This window comes from Planococcus citri, chromosome 4, assembly GCF_950023065.1.
Source record: "Planococcus citri chromosome 4, ihPlaCitr1.1, whole genome shotgun sequence".
In the NCBI taxonomy this organism is placed as follows: Eukaryota; Metazoa; Arthropoda; class Insecta; order Hemiptera; family Pseudococcidae; genus Planococcus; species Planococcus citri.
Window position 1 is genome coordinate 36,551,233 of NC_088680.1, and position 18,399 is coordinate 36,569,631.

Below are 18,399 nucleotides of genomic sequence, written 5' to 3' on the forward strand. Positions count from 1 at the left end.
CCCTTGGTGAAATACGTGAGATGGCCCCATCCTCGAATTCTGAAACTGAGAAACCAGTTTTAGATCTCTATCTTATTTTTAGTCTTAAACTTTCTAAAACGAGTGAATAGCAAATTTTTCCAATCTTTGGCAAATTGCAGTAGAATTTTTTTCAAATGTGCAGGGATGTGAAACACTACCAAAGAGCCGTTTATGGAAATTCTTGGAAATTTTTTCAATCCAATCCTCTTAGCGAAGTGCTCATTTTCAGACAACCACAGTATATGAAATTAAAAGTCACGTACTTATAGACTGAAATAACATGGTGATATTGAAATCGCATTTGGGAGGTTAAAAGATTAATTTGATATTAAAATATTGTCCTCCAAATCTGAATTTGCTAAATAATAAGAAAATGCAAATGAAATGTTTCAAAGTTTCCAAAAAAAAAAAAAAAAAAAAAAAAACAGTAAAAACAGTTTTTTTTTTAGAAATTTGAACAAAATTTTTCTAATGACTGTTTTTTAAACATGTCCTACAATATTGCAAAGAATGTATGAATCTACTCAAAACATTGATTTCTTAAATATTTTTTTCACCTTCAAGTGATCAATTTTGATCGGATTTTTTTTCGCACGATGTACGTACTATAGGTAACTTACTGAAAAATACTCAACCACACCATTAACCAGAATTCATACCAAATTTACAAATTTTTTCCATGTCTGATCATTGTTATTCAATAAATTAGAATCGTACCATTTTAAGAACTGTCAACTCGTCTTTCGAGTGACATTTTGAGCTAAAATTTTTGTCCAAAATAATCGCAATAATGCAATTTTAGAGAAGTTGAAAAATGTTTGATTTTCTAAACTCATAAGTATTCTTTCTTCAATGTTTTTTTTCTCAACTTGTAAAATGCACGCATGTGGGCAAAAAAACCGAAAATTTTCTAGTTTTTTAGACTTGACTTGAATAAACTATAACTCCTTTTTTCTTTACAAAAAAAAAAAAAATTGTATGCAAAAATCTCACCTACGTAGTTTGTCAAAATTGTCAACAAGTAACATTATTTGCTTTTTCACAAAAGATTTCAAAGAAGTTCTGTTTTTTGAATTTCCTCAATTACCTAATCTTTGAAATTTTCTAATAACTTACATAATTTTCTTGAAAACTTTGATTTTTTTAAAGAAAAAGTGTTGGATTGAATACATACATTTTAACACTCACTGAACAATTCGATAAAAGTTCCCGCTGAAAGTCCTTTTTTTGACCAAAATATCGAAATTACTCTGTTTTCTTCTATTTCTTTTAAACAAAACTTAGGTAGAAATTTTCCATTTTAAAATAAGAAAATGTCAATCTACATTTTTTTTTGACAAAACTATACTTTGAATTGACAACTCTCCTTATCCTTAATTCCTTATTCTCACCATCCTCCTCCTCGTTACAAACATTGAAATATTTGAACTTTCCAAAAATCTTTTTTTTGACAGATTTTTTTTTTTTTGAAAACAGAAATACATAAGTTTTGATTGGAACTTGTTAGAAAATACGTTTCTAACTTATGTATCATCGCGATCGCGAAATAACAACACAAACAGGGGCTTAAACGCCTTTATTAAATTGATAAACATCGCGCCACTTGTACACAGAAAACACACACACGAATACGTACATAACATACTGGAGAACTGGTCTCCGTGAACATTATACACAACGCATATACAGATCGTCGGAGAATATAGGCGTGGCCTACTCCAGTGTAGCCACGATCTAACACTCCCCCTATTCTCCGATGATGTACAATTTAAAAAATTTTGAAAAAGAAAAATTCATAAATCACACCACACAGAAGCCCCGCCACAGTAAAGCCAAAACACTGTGACTATTTATATTCGCATCACTCTGTTTACATAGAATAAAATTTTGAGACACATCACATAATCTTTTTCTCACCAACAATCATTTTAGATCAAGTTCATCTTCATTAAGATTGATGTCCAGGTAACTTTCCACATCTAAATCGTGTGTATCTGAAACTTACAACAAAAGCATTAGAATTCAAATAACAGATAGGAGCTCATCTCTTAAAATAGTAAAACGAGGTATAGGTAGCGGTTTTGTGCAGATATCCGCCAACTGCTCTTCTGAAGTCACTTTCTCTACTCTCACCTCTCCAAATTTCACACACTCTCTTACCAGTTGAGCTTCAGTTTCTATCACATGTTTCAATTTCGGCTTACTTGTTACAGTAGTGCATTTCACAGCTGAGTCGCTATCACAATATGCAACCACTGGATATAAATATCGATTCGTCACACCTTTTATAGTGCTTTGCAAACACTTCATCTCACGTAATGCTTCATTCAAAGCACGGAACTCAGCCTCGCAAGTTGATGTTACACGTCTCTTTCTTTTACGCGCCGCCCAAGAAATCACATCACCAAATAATTTAATAATATATCCTTCAGTTGTTTTCATTGAAGGTTGCACATCACGAAAACTTGCATCGGCATAAACTTCCAACTCATCACATTTTCCTTCGTACCTCAATGAGTAATCTCGAGTTCCTTTTAAATATCTCAACACATGTTTAGCTCTCATCCAATCGTAATTTGTAGGTGCTGACATATGAGTGCTCAACTCATGAACTGCATAAGCAATATCAGGCCTCGTACCATCCGTTAAATATCGTAAAGAACCTATCAATTTACGAAATGGAAATTCTGTTAATTCCAACATTTTTCGACTTTCACTTCCCTCTTCACTCTCTTCTAAAGCTTTCAACTCCTTATTCATCACGCCACGTTCAACCATTGGAGTTTTTACTGATTTACAATTATTCATCTCAAAACGCTCCAAGATCTTATCAACATATTCACGCTGATCTAATGTTATCACCTTATTTTTCTTATCACGTGTTATATTTATACCTAAATATTTCTTCAACTCGCCTAGATCACTGATCTTAAAATTTGAAGACAATTTATCAACAATTTCTTTCATTTTCTCCGCATTGTTGCTGGCCACAATCAAATCATCCACGTAGATAACAATAACAGCAATTATTCCATCCTGATGAAATGTAAATAAACATGGCTCATTCAAAGTATTCTCCAAACCTATCTCTCGGATTTCAGATTCAAGCCTCTCATTCCACTTCTTCGGACTTATCTTCAAACCATAGAGAGACTTCTTCAATTTACAAACATACTCCCCCCGCACATCATCTGACAACACTCCTTCAGGAACCTCCATATAAACTGGCTCATCTAATATACCATAAAGAAAAGCTGTCTTGACATCCAACTGAGTTACCTCAAGATCTAGCTTATTAATAAGAGAGAAAATAGTTCGAATATTCGGTAGTCTTTCCACTGGTGCAAACGTTTCATACAACTCGTAATTATTAGTATCTTCAAACCCACGAACAACTAGCCTTGCCTTATATTTCGTAATACCACCTACACAAATTTTCTTACGAAACACCCATCTATGAGACAATATCTTAGTTCCAGGTTCTAACTCATCTCGCCTTGCGATATCCCAAACGTCATTCTCAACCATAGATGATTTTTCCTCCTCAATAGCCTCTAGCCATTCTTTGCCATCTTCTCTAGAAATTGCCTCTGAATAAGTGACAGGGTCATTGTTGATCAAAGCAAACACATCACCTTTATCATCAAACTTAGCTAAGGCAATCAAATTCTGCTGAATCTCCAATTTTCGCGCCTCTGATCTTGTAAATGGTTTATTCAAACTAGTTTGTTTCAATATCTCAAGTTCAGCATTAGCATTTGAAAACCACTCATCATAGTTGATAGTCTCATCAACAGTTGGTATAGCAGATGTCTTAATCTCATCACACACATCCTTATAAACTACTGATGGTCTCAGTCTCACATCACGTGTATTAATAATCTCGCCACTTTGAATATCAAGTAGTTTATAGCTGTTTGAAGAATATCCTACTAAGAAATAACGCTTCAGACTATCTTTGTTCTTTGACGATTTTTCCTGACTATAAGTTCGAGTAGAAAACTTCTTAAGATCACTTTTCTTCAAGATTTTGCGATAAGCAAGACAACCAAAACGAGAAATATACTTGAGACCACTCTTCTCTCTAGGATCAAATTTATTCAACGGTATTTCAAAATTGATACCCTTATGACATGTTCTATTCAACACATAAGTTGCAGCATCAACAGCTAAATGCCACAGGTTAGCTGGTAATCCTGAATCAATCATAAAACACCTAACGGTATTTTGAAGTTTACGATTCCAGCGCTCGGACTTACCATTCAATTGTTGAGTATCAGGAGGAGATACATCAAGTTCAATCTTTTCTTTTTCACAAATTTCTTTCATCTTACCTTGAGTATATTCCTTCGCACCATCGCACCTCAAATAGCAAACTTTCACATCACTTCCCAATTTGTTCCTTGCTCTCACCAGAAATTTCTCAAAACAAGCAGGAACCTCATCTCTAGTTCTTATTGAGTAGGTACTTGCATATCTTGAAAACTCATCAACAAAAGATACAACATACCTATACTTATGAGGAAAGGTCATTGGCCTAATAGGTCCCATCACGTCAGAATTGATAATTTCTAAAGGCCTAATAGCTAATCTCCTATCATTCTTAAAAGGTAATCGCGTCATCTTTGCAGCAATGCACACCTCACAATCAAGTATAGACTCATCAAAATTTATATTTTTCAGTTTCTCATCACGTTTAGCCATTTGCTGCAAATATGATCGTGAAATATGCCCTAAATTTTCATGAATTTTGAAACCTTCACTTTTGACATTCACGTCACTTTTAAATTTCTTATCTGGTTCGTTACTTGTCTCATTTGCATTGCTGACCTCATCAATTTTACGTTTCTTCGCTACAAAAGCTGCGCCCCTCACAGATTTTTCATTCTCATCACATAAATCAAAATTTACAACCCACACATTATTTTTATAAACTCCAGTAAATAAAGTACGTTTTGTTTTAGGATTAAAAATTTCAATAGTATTTGAATTCAAAATAATTGAATATCCATTATCAGTAAATTTTCTCAGAGATAATAGATTTTCAGAAGCATTTTTAGCATACATAACATTTTTCAGAGTAAATGGCTCACCACACAGACTTTTTACATATAACTCACCACTTTGAGTAATATCTACGTGAACATCTTCGCTCGCACCACGCAATGATACTTGCCTATCTCTTTTATTTTTCAAAATATCACAATCTCGAATAAGATGTTCACTCGCACCACAATCAGCTACAAAAGTAATTTTTGACTTACCTATCTCAGATCTCATTTGTTCCACACCTGCTGCTAGCACTACACCACTTTGACCAGAAGTGCTTATCTCATTTGATGTACTCGTCTCATTTGTTAATCTCACCTCGTGTAGCGCTATAATTCAGGTTTTTAATTACTTTTTGTCTTTTTCACTATCATTTTTATTTTTGGGAGTTTTGTTCTTAATTTTACCTCGAGTGGCTAGGGGACATGAGGAGGAGATGTGCTGAGCGTATTTGTGGCATTTGTAACAAAACCGTATACCGCTGCCAGGCTCGATGAAGCATTCCGACGCTCGATGCTTATTTGCACCGCAATTGAAGCAATAATCCGTTCGCCTTTCTTCGGAACTATGCCTGGGATTTTGAAACCTTCCTCGATGTTGAAAACCTCCACGAGTTGGAAAATTTCCATAATTTGAAAAATTTCCATAGCCATTTCCATAGCCATTTCCACGACCAGTTCCACGTCCTACGCCACTGCCACGATTACTTCGATTACCACGGTTGCCACGCCCAGCACCAAATCCACGTCCACCACCTCTATGTCCACGTCCTCCAAAGCCACGTCCACCTCGACTATTTTGACCTTGAGAAACACCTCCTCTATCATCTCCAAATCGAAAAGCTGAAGCAGGCTCTGTAACAAGCACTTGCTTTTCTTTCTCATTTGATTCGAACCATAAACATAATTTCATCAATTCGTCATAATTTGACTGTATGAACCTAGTCTCAGCAGTCAACTCATATAACGAGTACTGCTCCCTAACTGCAATTATGAAACGATTGCATTTGGCATCGTTTTCAAGAGGTTTACATAACATTTCAAATTTTTGAACGGCTGCCTCAAATCTCAAAATAAATTCTGCCACAGATTCGGAACCTTTATTAAAACGTAGATCCTCAAGTTGTTTTTGCAAAGTCGATGATGTAGAATTTATTTCGGCTTTCCTAAATTCCTTGATTTTAGTCAATGCTTCAAGAGGGTCACGAATATTTACAATTTTATTGTGATAACTAGTATCAATTCGATTAATCAAAATATGCCGAACCTTATTCTTTCTAATCACAATTTCATTCGAAGTATAATTACGATTCGGAATAATATTAGTTTGAATTATATCGAGCAGATCAAGTGCAGACAGTTCACTTGAGAAACTATCATACCACACATCAAAGCGCATATCAGAGGTAAGCTTATAATCAGTTTTTATCGAAATTGTACCTGAGGGATTTCCTTGCAGGGCCCTTAGGATTTCTGTTTGCTGTCGTAAAATAGTAGTTATCAAATCTGGGTCACCACCTTGGTCTTGACCTTGACCTCGACCTCGACCTCTTCCTCGACCTCAACTACTCATCTATAAAAATAGCAAGTACCACTCAATAAGATTATTAAATAATTCTCCTGACTTTCCATGCATCCAATCATGAGCCATGGAACACTCATGTACCCAGATGAACACACAAAAGGCAGATCTCATATCATAATTTAAATTTAAAATTCAATTAATAATTTTTCACATCTCAAAACGACAATCAAACAGAACTGTCACCGAAAATATGGCACACTCATTATTTTCAGTTACTGAACTGATTGAAGGTCCTCACATAATTCAAAATTTCATTTTTAAAATTTTCATCAAATAAAATTTCTTCATAAAGAAATATCAAACTCACCTATACCTACTATCTCACAAGTCCATCCCCAAGAATATGGTACTCTCATATTCCCAGCTATTAACTTGCTTGATAGCTCACTTTTCGTTCATGTTACCCACTGAGATTCATTTTCAGCAATATGGAACACTCATATTGAGATCCTGAAACCAGTGTGTAACAATGAACCCACACTCTTATCACATTTTAAGTAGGTAGTACCTAGGTAAACATATATCATTTCTCACCTTGACTGCAATAAACAAATCAGCAAATCACACTCTCGAACTGTACTAGAGTACACACCACAAAGCACAATCAATAGTTCAGTAGTTTTATCAATTTAAAATTGAAAAATAATCTCCAAAGAAAGCACACAAAAGATCGTGAACATACACCACAGTCACAGTCACAATACTAAATGTAAACCTAGTAGGTACTACACTACATACAGGCACTTGAAAGAATAAACCACACCTCTGTGCCTCGCATCTCAACTCGCCACTCTGCAGCTGCAAGATTTCTTTGTGGTAAAAGAAATCTTAGGTATTAAAATTTACTAAGGGCTCGTAATTTTCAAATTCCATACATCATGAAAAATACAGCACACCACAATTGAAAAATACACAGTATTCCAGCTCCAAATACACATACACTTGTCGCATCCCTTTTATCACCGGCCGGTTGACATTTTTTAAAAACAATAAAAAAAGTTCTGCATCATTAAATCTTATTATTTTAGCCAAGCGGCAGATCTCAAAACATAAGCACTCCTTTAAAATACTCATGTACGAGTATATGACCACTGCATAATATTTAACGTAATAAAATAGGTACCTATACCTATACACACGCATGCAAGTAAAACAAGCAAAGTCGTAAAATGATGCCGCCAAAAGGGAACTCTAAAACACATGCTATTTTTAGAATCTGTCACCCTAACCTGTATCCGCCGCTGCTGCTGCAGACAACAGCGAACGAATACGTAGATCTACTAAAAGCAATCTGATGCAACATATAATACCTATTGGTAAGTAGGTATATACCTATTTAAAATACACACAATATTATACCTATCCGTATGTGGATATGTACCTACCTATCTACCCACCACACACATATACATGTACATGCAAATAACATTAACCTACCTAAGTTGGCCAACTAACATGCACAAAAATATAGTATGAAAAGGATACATATTACCCAGATAATATTTTACTCATCTCCTTGATACTTGATCACTTGGCAGGTATCTTGTTCTTCTCCTCGCATCCGAATTCGCGTTCGCGTCATCGTCACCTTGATACCTAATCTCTTGGTAGATAGGTATTTTGTTCTCGGACCTCGGACCTTCGAATTCGCGTCACTGCGGGAATTACCATTTGAGGGGTTACCCGGCGCCTCCACCATGTTAGAAAATACGTTTCTAACTTATGTATCATCGCGATCGCGAAATAACAACACAAACAGGGGCTTAAACGCCTTTATTAAATTGATAAACATCGCGCCACTTGTACACAGAAAACACACACACGAATACGTACATAACATACTGGAGAACTGGTCTCCGTGAACATTATACACAACGCATATACAGATCGTCGGAGAATATAGGCGTGGCCTACTCCAGTGTAGCCACGATCTAACAGAACTAGACGTTTTTCTTCAACTCCATCGAAACATTTTTTTAAAAATTCTGCTAAAACTCTACATCTTTTGAATAAAACTTTGAAATAGCAATTTTTGACTTGAATGAACCCCTCTACTCCTGAATTTAAATAGATCAAGCAGTCCGGTCGGACTGCCCCGCCAAGCTAGAAAAAAAAACGCACACAAAAAAAACAACAATAACAATAATACAAACGTGATGACAGTCCGGCCACTTACTGCTAACATTCTCTGAACAACTAAGCGTATTTTCGATGTTCAATTTCTCGCGAATAAAAAAACGTACAATTCTGATTTTTTGATATGTTGTTGGCATCAACGAGAGCTTTAATTTGGTATATTTACAAACTTTCTACGGTAAGAAATTATGTAGATTGGAGTACCCAAAGTTAGCATTTTGGGGTAATTTTTGAAATCACAAATCTTCGTGTCAACAAAAAACTACTGAACCAATTCAAGTCAAATTTCGTACACTGGTGTAAATTAACGAGTTATTTCTAAATACAACGTCAGTTTTTAAAAAAAATTATTTTTGACCCACTTTTTCTCAATTTGAAAATTTCTCTCCCCCCAAAAACACCCCCAAAATGAAAATTTTTTGTGGTACCGTAGAAAAGCATCATCTACGTCATATTCACTATCAATGTGCAAAATTTCAAGCAAATCGGTTCATTAGGAGAGGCTGTAGCCTTGACAACGGAAATTACCTTCATGATTTTTCAGTGACAGAAATGAGAAAGTAGTGGAATAGAAGAAACAAAATAAAAATTTTTAGTTGAAGTGTAAAAAAGGGTCATCTACATGACTTCCACTACCACTATACAAAATTTCAAGTAAATCCGTTCATTTGAAGAGGCTGTAGCCCTGTCAACGGAAAGTTTCCGTTGGTTATTTTACCGATTTACGGCGGCACCAGTGGAGATAAATATAAAAGGAGTAGAAAGCAGTTTGGGCGAAGCCCAAGGGGGGGGGGGTGTGGGGGGACGAAGTCCCCCCCAACGAATGGAAACAGTAAACAGTGATAAGAAGTATTCCTTCATGAATCGTGATTACTGATTTTTAGTTTTATAATCGTACTTAAAAGTATTAAAAATGGTTGCTACTAATAATTTGAACGACAGAATAAAGAACGGAGAGCTCAACCTCAGCTCCTGCGGTTTAAAAGAAATACCTCTAAAAGAAATCGTAAGTGTTATATTGATTAATGATTATTTTCTCAAATTCTTGTATTCCACCATATGGAATATGTACTCTTACATATCAGTTCTTCAAGTCTGGATCGTAAAGATCACTGAAACTTGAAATCTGTTATGTAACTGATGTTTTGAAGTATCCTTATCCCTAACACATTCGTTGTTTCTTCTATTTTCAGGCTGGTTTGAAACATGTCATGTTTGTTAAATCTATCTAACTACAAAATAGCCTTGATTCCGGTGAGTAATCTAAGAACAAGCTGACATTTTGAAAGCTTTATCATCCCAATCTGTTAGCGACAAAAAGATGCAGGTGAATTTTTTCAGCTAATTCGTGTTTGTTTTTTTTTTCACAGAGCAAGAATCAAAGAAAAATGACAAAAAAGCTTAATATTGAGGTATCGCCACACAAACTAAACAAAAAGATCGCAAACAGAAGTAACCTTTCAAGATGATGTACAGTTTTGCTCGGTTTTCACTTTTCAGTTCATCTGATACCTTTACTAAATAGTTAGACAATTGGCCAAAGTGATCAGAGGCAATTTGTGGATGTACCTACAATATGAACGATGAAATGGTCCAATAAATTTGTCAACAAGTGAATCTACTTATCTATTCGTACGAAGAGCTTTTATTCCATTTTGAACTGAGTAATTCGTTGTGACTCACGAATTACCTCATCGTAGAGTTTCAGCAGTTATCACTGCTGCTTTCGTACGATTATTTATACATCATTAATTCATTATCAGTTAGTTGTATGCAATAATGCAGTGTGTATTTTTGGACATTTTTAATTTTGATTTGTGTTCGAATAGCTAGTGCTAGATTTCTGATGTGTACATGATTTATCTCATCATTGATTGAGTCAACAAGTCGTAATGCGAGTAACTACTAACTAATTCAGCGTTGAACGCGCATTATTTCAATTCTAATACATACATCGAGTTGTTCATTTTCAGATTCATTCTGTTTTATGTACAGTACCTATTACCTAACCATAATACATGATCTTGTGCGTTTCTAGTTACTTGTTGATTTTTTCCTCCAATGATACGCATCGATAGTTGTGGTATAATTTACTATCACGCGTAGAGTATACCTAAAATTTAGATAATTTCACCAAATTATTCGTCTGTTTGAAGATTAATTATTGACTATTGAGTGAGTATTATCAATAATTTACCGAACGAGTTTTCGATGTATGTATAAGTAAGTGTAACATCAGAGCATATAGTGATATCTAATCACTTAAATATCAAGTTTACTGAAAATGAACAAAATCACTTGCTTGATGAAACTGTATTATTGGTGGATCATTAGATAATTTTTATAAGCTAAGGAGTACGAGAAGGGAGGGGTTTTTAAAATTTTCTGTCTGTCCGTGTTTTGACTTTACTGTGATGGCAAAAAACAAGACTTGCACAAGAATTTCACCCTTAGTTTTGTTTTTTTCAGTTTTAGTTTTGCATCTTTGCATTTTCAGTTTTCAGTTTTATTTACGAGTAGTTAGTTTCAATTTCTTCATTTCAGTTTCCGTTTTTAACCAGTTTCAGTTTTTCATCACTGATTACAAAAATAATTATAATACCATTCACCAGTGTACAGATGACTGATTTGATACCCTATCATGCAGAATTATTGTTGTTTTTTTTAAATATATTTTTATTCATTAAAAAAAACAACTGATATCCTTCTGAAAAAATACTTTTAAGAAGAAAAAAACCTACTGATCTAAAAAAATTTCTACAAAAGTTAATCTTTGAATAAAAATTAGTATGCAAATATAATTTTAAAAAAAAATGACTGATATCCCCGAAAAAATACTTTTAAAAAGCAAAAAACCCGCCAAGCTAGAAAAAAAACTGCATAAGGTTGGTCTTTGAAAAAAAAAACGGATAGAAGGAGATAAGTATTTCAACAAAAACAAAAAAAACGACTGATATTCCCCGAAAAATACTTTTAAAAAGCAAAAAATCCGCCAAGCTAGAAAAAAACTGCAAAAGTTGGTCTTTAAAAAAAAAACTAATAGATAAATGCACCTCAAAAAAAAAAAAAAAAAAACAGGAACCTTCTGCTGAAAAAATAATGTGATATCAAACTACCACCAAGCAATCATTTGTTTTAAAAATCAATTTTTTTCTGTCTGGACATTGAAAAATTTTAGACGCATCAGTTTTAATGATGTACCTACTTTACAAAATCATATCAAAGTAAAAAGTGCTTGAAAATCATTGTAGGATAGTAACACTCAAATCCATCAGGTATTGAAAATGAATTTGAAAACCGGGCCGAAAAGAAAGTTCCCACCAAATTTTCAATACCTGATGGATTTGAGTGTTACTATCCTACAATGATTTTCAAGCACTTTTTACTTTGATATGATTTTGTAAAGTAGGTACATCATTAAAACTGATGCGTCTAAAATTTTTCAATGTCCAGACAGAAAAAAATTGATTTTTAAAACAAATGATTGCTTGGTGGTAGTTTGATATCACATTATTTTTTCAGCAGAAGGTTCCTGTTTTTTTTTTTTTTTTTTGAGGTGCATTTATCTATTAGTTTTTTTTTTAAAGACCAACTTTTGCAGTTTTTTTCTAGCTTGGCGGATTTTTTGCTTTTTAAAAGTATTTTTCGGGGAATAATGTATTTCCTGCTAAAATTCTGTTTTTTTAAACCAAAATTCCAAAACTGTGCAGAATTTTTATTATTATTTTTTTTTTAAATTTAAACTGGAGATGAAATTTTATATTTCTTTTCTTTCTCTCATGTTTTTTTTTTTTTTGAAAAATGCATTAAGTAATAGGTAAACTACGAGTGAAAAAAGACGCTGATTTTCAATTTCTTTGAAATTACATTGCAATACCTATTAATAGGTACATATTATGTGTAGTATATCTCGAGCTCCAGAAATGAATATTACCCTGGTGGATCTTCGGAAAGAGATGTCAGGACTTCCCAAAATGGCATGAATCTATGTGTACCATTAATTAGGTACATATACATACCTTATCAATATCATTATTTATTTGATGAATCAAATTAAAGTCGATGGTAAAATTGAGTATATTTTATGATCGATTGAAATTGACCATTTTAGTAGCAAAACCGTAAATAAAAAAGTTTTTAAATTTTCGAAGGTCTTACAGTCTTCCAGCTATAAGTAAAAAATTCTTTAAAAATTGCCTGCAAACTGCCAAAGATTGAAATTTCAAACAAAAGTTACAATTCTGCTCATTTTGGGGAGGTTTGGGGTGAGGTACTTACTACTTACTTATAGCGATCTAAAAATTTCATCATGAGCGATTTCATCCGATGAGGCTCGTCGAAATTAATCTTCTAACATTTCCCTTGTTAGTATAATAATCACCTTAGAAGATCGATTCCCTTCCGATAAATTATACCTACTTAAGTAGCAATTGGTACCTTACCTACTCATAAAAACAGGAAATAATCATGGAATAGTTTCCCCTTAAAAGACGGTTCTATTGTGAGTAGATTTTTCTCCGAATAAAGGACATTTTTTTGTTATCGAAAGTACCACCCTACCTATACAAAATATTTACACTGTTTCGAAACGTGCTACCATTACATTACACCTACTGTTTAAACTCACTTTATCAGAATGAAAGAGAAAGAGGAAAACGGAAAAAAGGAGCTAACGAAGTGTATAAATTGTAAACAATCACGTAGTTGGTTGATTAATCAAGCCTACAAACCGTGTTAGATATATCCTATGCTATCGCCGTATATGGGAGTAATCTGCGTGAGTATTATACGAACAAATTGTCGGCGAAGATTGAATTAATCAGGCTGATTTGCGCGAATAATTCAATACCGCTAGCTATTCCATTCCGATCGAGTAAACCAATCGATATAATAATGTCGCGCGAGTAAACATCGTAAACGCATTATTACACACCATAAAGAGAAAGAAAGCAACTCGCCGTCTCGGATGCGATAAAGGTACCTTATGCATGTGTTAGTATTACAATATCCAGTACAATATACGTAGGTAATAATAACACTAAGTAAACGGTATTTTTGTACGAATAGGTACACTAAAGTATGCTCGTGTGACGCGATAAATAAAGCAGATAATGTTAGAAAACCGCAATGTTTCAGCGAAAGTTCTCTATATTATCCTTAACTGCGTGAAATTTCGCTAGCGATTAATAAATAAATAAATAAAAAAAGATAAACGGAAGAGAAAAACCAGGTGATAAGTATGATGCATATTGTACGGTTAAAATTACGACGTTATAGATGCCATCTTTAACCAAAGCTCCTAGAATGAATTTATTGCTCGATTTTCCCAATTTTCAGGTACGAAAAGCTCGAGTTGACGAGTTCGAAAGATTTGCAACTAAACTAAATAAACCGTTTCAGTGCGTTTATTCACCCGATCACATTTATTAATTTCATTTCGTAAATGAAGAAAGCTACTGAAATTTACTTGAAAAATTGTTCACCCTCGTCGCGAAAAATTACTCAAAATGCATTAAAACAATTTTGCCTCAAAGAGAACCCGGTACCCTACTTTTTCCAACATCGTTTTTCCATTAACATTCGGAGAGTTTCATTTTTTTTACGAATCGCGCAACTCAATATAAAAAGAATTTGCGAATTACACCAACTGTTTTTTTGCATTTCATCGCGTTAGAAAATAACCCAAAACATGCTCGAAAAAAAAGAAGAGGGAAAACAGCACGCCGACAAAAACGACCAAAAAATTAACCTTTGTCGAGACACGAGTCTGTTCAAGCTCAAAGGGATATGGTGGAAAAAAAAACAAAAAAAACTACGACGCTCGACATCAAAGAATCGAGTAAACTTAGCCAGCGGGGTCAAAAGGAAAAAATCCTTTTAAAAAAAGTCTTCGTCGAAAAGTTACTCGCAGTACATAGTTTCCGATTTGTCAGACGTCATTTACCAAAAAAAAAAAACGAAGATTTAATATTTTTAACGGGGCTGAGACCAGGATAGCAGTGAAAGGGTGGAGGGGGGGGGATCAGAATCCATCATTTGGAAAAAATTTTAAAAGAACTGACATGTTGGAAAAAAATTTCACCTGCGACGCTTTTAGCTCCTTAATTACATATAATTTATTATAACAGTTGAAAATTTTCATTTCAAATTTTTGGCTAGAATGCGGCGTAAAAAAAATGAAAAAATTTTCATTGCGTACTTAATCTATTACAAGGGAAGCTTTGAGGTGTCACACTCCGATTTGAACGGGACCACGATTTTTGGAAAGAACATAGTCTAAAACCCCTAAAACCAAATTTTCAGCTGCCCAAGTTCATTTTTCGATTTTTGGCGAATTTTTGAAAATTCAAAATCAACTGTTTTTGGCGATTTATGTTTTTTTTTTAAAGTACGAACTTGATCAGTAAAAATGGTCAAAATAAGTTCCAAAACTAATATTAACTACCCAAACCCAAATTTTACCATTTCCAGCCATTCTGGAGCCTCCAGCGCGATTTTTCAATTTCTCCAGAATTTTGAATTTGCTCCAGAAGGCGTGAATATGAAGTTGGGCAGCTAAAAATCGAGTTGTGTATTATACCCGACCTGTTTAACGAGTTTACCTACATTTGAGCCAATTTTGGGAGTGGCACCTCAAGAGTGGGTTTTTGACCAGCTTTTTTCAAAATTAAAAAATAAAAAAAATCAAAAGATAACCATTTATGAGGAAATTTTTGAAATTCACACAAATCGCTGTATTTCTTCAAGAACGAACCCCCGGAGCGCAAATTCTACCATTTCCAGCCGTTTTGGAGCATAAGTGACGCTTCAAAACACCACTCTTGAGGTGTCACTCTCAAAATCGTCTCAAATGTTGATAAACTCGTTAAACAGGTCGGGTGTAATATACAACTCGATTTTTAGATGCCCAACTTCATATTCACCCCTTCTGGAGCAAATTCAAAATTCTGGAGACATTGAAAATCGCCCTGGAGGCTCCAGAATGGCTGGAAATTGTAAAATTTTGATTTGGGGGGTTAGTTACGGACAAAATACAGCGATTCACCCAAATTTCAAAAATTTCCTCGTATACGGTTATCTTTTGATTTTTTGGATTTTTCAATTTTGAAAAAAGATAGTCAAAAAGCCACTTTTGAGGTGTTACTCTCAAAATCGGCTGAAGTGTAGATAAACTTGTTAAACAGGTCGAGTGTAATATACAACTCGATTTTTAGCTGCTCAACTTCACGCCTTCTGGAGCAAATTCAAAATTTGGAGAAATTGAAAAATTGCGCTGGAGGTTCCAGAATGGCTGGAAATGGTTAAATTTGGATTTGGGTAATTAATATTACATAGTTTTGGGACTTATATTTTGACCATTTTTACTGATCAAGTATACGTATGTACTTTTTAAAAAAAGCATAAATCGCCAAAAACAGTTGATTTTGAATTTTCAAAAATTCGCCAAAAATCGAAAAATGAACTTGGGCAGCTGAAAATTTGGTTTTAGGGGTTTTAGACTATATGTTCTTTCCAAAAATCGTGGTCCCGTTCAAATCGGAGTGTGACACCTCAAGCTAGGTTCCCTTGTTAGAAGCTACATATTAAAATTTTCATGCATTTTGAACCCAAGGAGTTCAAAAAATCCCCTTTCAAGCATACCTACTCGTATGTTTGTTTATCAATAAACAAAGCCAATTGCCTTTTTACCAACACAAGTGCATATCTTCGGTAAGTATAGGTACCCATAGATAGATAGTACATTAATCTATTTAATAATTATTTTGTATTCTCTAAACGCGGCCACACCATGTTATTCTGTTACAAATAGAATGATTAAAAGTAGCATAAAAAAATATTACACTCGAGTGAGTGATTTGAAAAAAAAGGCAAAAGAAATTTTAAAAAAATCAGTATCGTATAACATAGTAGTACTTATATACGTTATGATTAGAAGCAAAAAAAGCTGACGGAGGGGAGGGGGAGGGTAATAGTCATTGTATGAACTGACATAAATCATGTTTTTTTCTCTTAATTGTCGTTTTGCTGCTTGTACTATATAGAATTCTAGCATGCAGTATAAATTATTTATTAACGTTAAGAAAAATTTATCTTTCTAAGAGAATTCCTTTACAGTACAATGACTTTGAACGTGTTTTTAATGATAGAAAAACACCACCGAGCCGTGTGCGCAAACAAGGAAGTGTATGAGAGACTGAAAAGCCGCATGAAGAGGGTACATAAAAACCACCTTCCATTTATATAGCGAGCTTTTCACAAATACGTAGGTAGTGTGTAGGATAGAAAGAGAGAAGAGAACTGAGACGAGACACCAAAGTAGGAAAGGAAAAAAAATCGTTGTTGAAAAAGGAAAAAAAAGAAGCAAAAAGACCGTATTAAATCGTACGTTTAAGTGTTGGTAAATTAAAATACCTACTTCTCGACCGAGTAATCCATCAAAAGGTTTTTAGAGGTAGGTACTCGGTATAGAGTAATCGGTTTTCTTATATTACGAGTACCTCGACTACATACCGTGTTACATGTATTTCGCTAGAAAGGAGAATAGAGCAAGGGTAGAGGAAGATGGTTGGTAAACGGTGTAAATGCAAATATACTTACAACAACACCGCTGCGGTCTGAAGAGAAGTATAGCTACCTTTGAAGGCACTGTTATTTGTTTGCGTTTTATAGTTTTTAATTTGCGAATGTATTTAGCACGACGATGTGCTACCGCAATCCGCCTCTCTATCTAACCCTTTTTAATACGCGTGTTATGTATATATTTTAACCGTGAAAGGTTAGCCGGCTTTAATTTCCTTAATTATTTTCTCATCGGTGTTTGTTTATAATGCGATACGTAAACATATATTATATAGCGAGCCGTGCAAATCGAAGCTTTTCATCGATATTTCGCTTATTTTGAAAGCTCGAATGCTTTCGCGAATGTTTTGCTTCGGTTCTCATTTAACTAATTACTCGTAGTTCGGCTGCCATGTATTGAAATCAATGGTAAAGGGGTGAGAGGCAACATATGCTATAGAATGGTGTGAATTATTACGATGATTTGTACACAGTTGGTTATTTGATGTTGGTGAGAAATAATTTGCTATCTTTTTATATGGAGTGGAACGATCAGATAATTTACGAATAGGATAGTTTTGCAATATTTTGCTGAAAATAATGTTGATTGAAATAACTACAGTGGCAGAGTTTCAAATTTCAAATTTATTTATGATAATAATAATTACAATAATAGAAACAGAAAAAAAGCTTAAAAACTCCCAAAACCAAATTTTCAGCTGCCCAACTTCATTTTTCGGTTTTTGGCGAACGTTTGAAAATTCAAAATTGACTGTTTTTGGTGTTACGTATAGGAGAGGAGCGGAAAGTCGTAGTTGAAGACATCAAAAACAGAAAGCTAAAGTATTTAGCTCATAAAATTCGAGAAAACGGTATTTTCATGCTAGCGGTACAGGGGAAAATCCAAGGAAGATCGACGAGAGGGAGGAAACGATCGGAACTGTTAACAACAAACTCACCGGCCAACTCCCCCTGCAAGACCCTGAAAGAAACAATTAGATACGCTAGATACCGGCTAATATAGATGGACATATACGCTATCTCCTGTAA

The 18,399-nt window shown here is 34.3% G+C and overlaps 1 protein-coding gene and 1 long non-coding RNA gene across 4 annotated transcripts in view; both read left to right on the forward strand.

The window, feature by feature from the left end:
* Positions 1 to 18,399, forward strand: part of alpha-Man-IIb (alpha-Mannosidase class II b) — a 208,225-nt gene that overhangs the window by 63,129 nt on the left and 126,697 nt on the right. The gene's annotated exons all lie outside the window — the stretch shown is intronic.
* Positions 9,825 to 10,827, forward strand: LOC135843047 (uncharacterized). The gene is made up of 2 exons (XR_010558230.1): positions 9,825 to 10,044; positions 10,161 to 10,827. It is a non-coding gene; the product is annotated as an uncharacterized LOC135843047 (long non-coding RNA).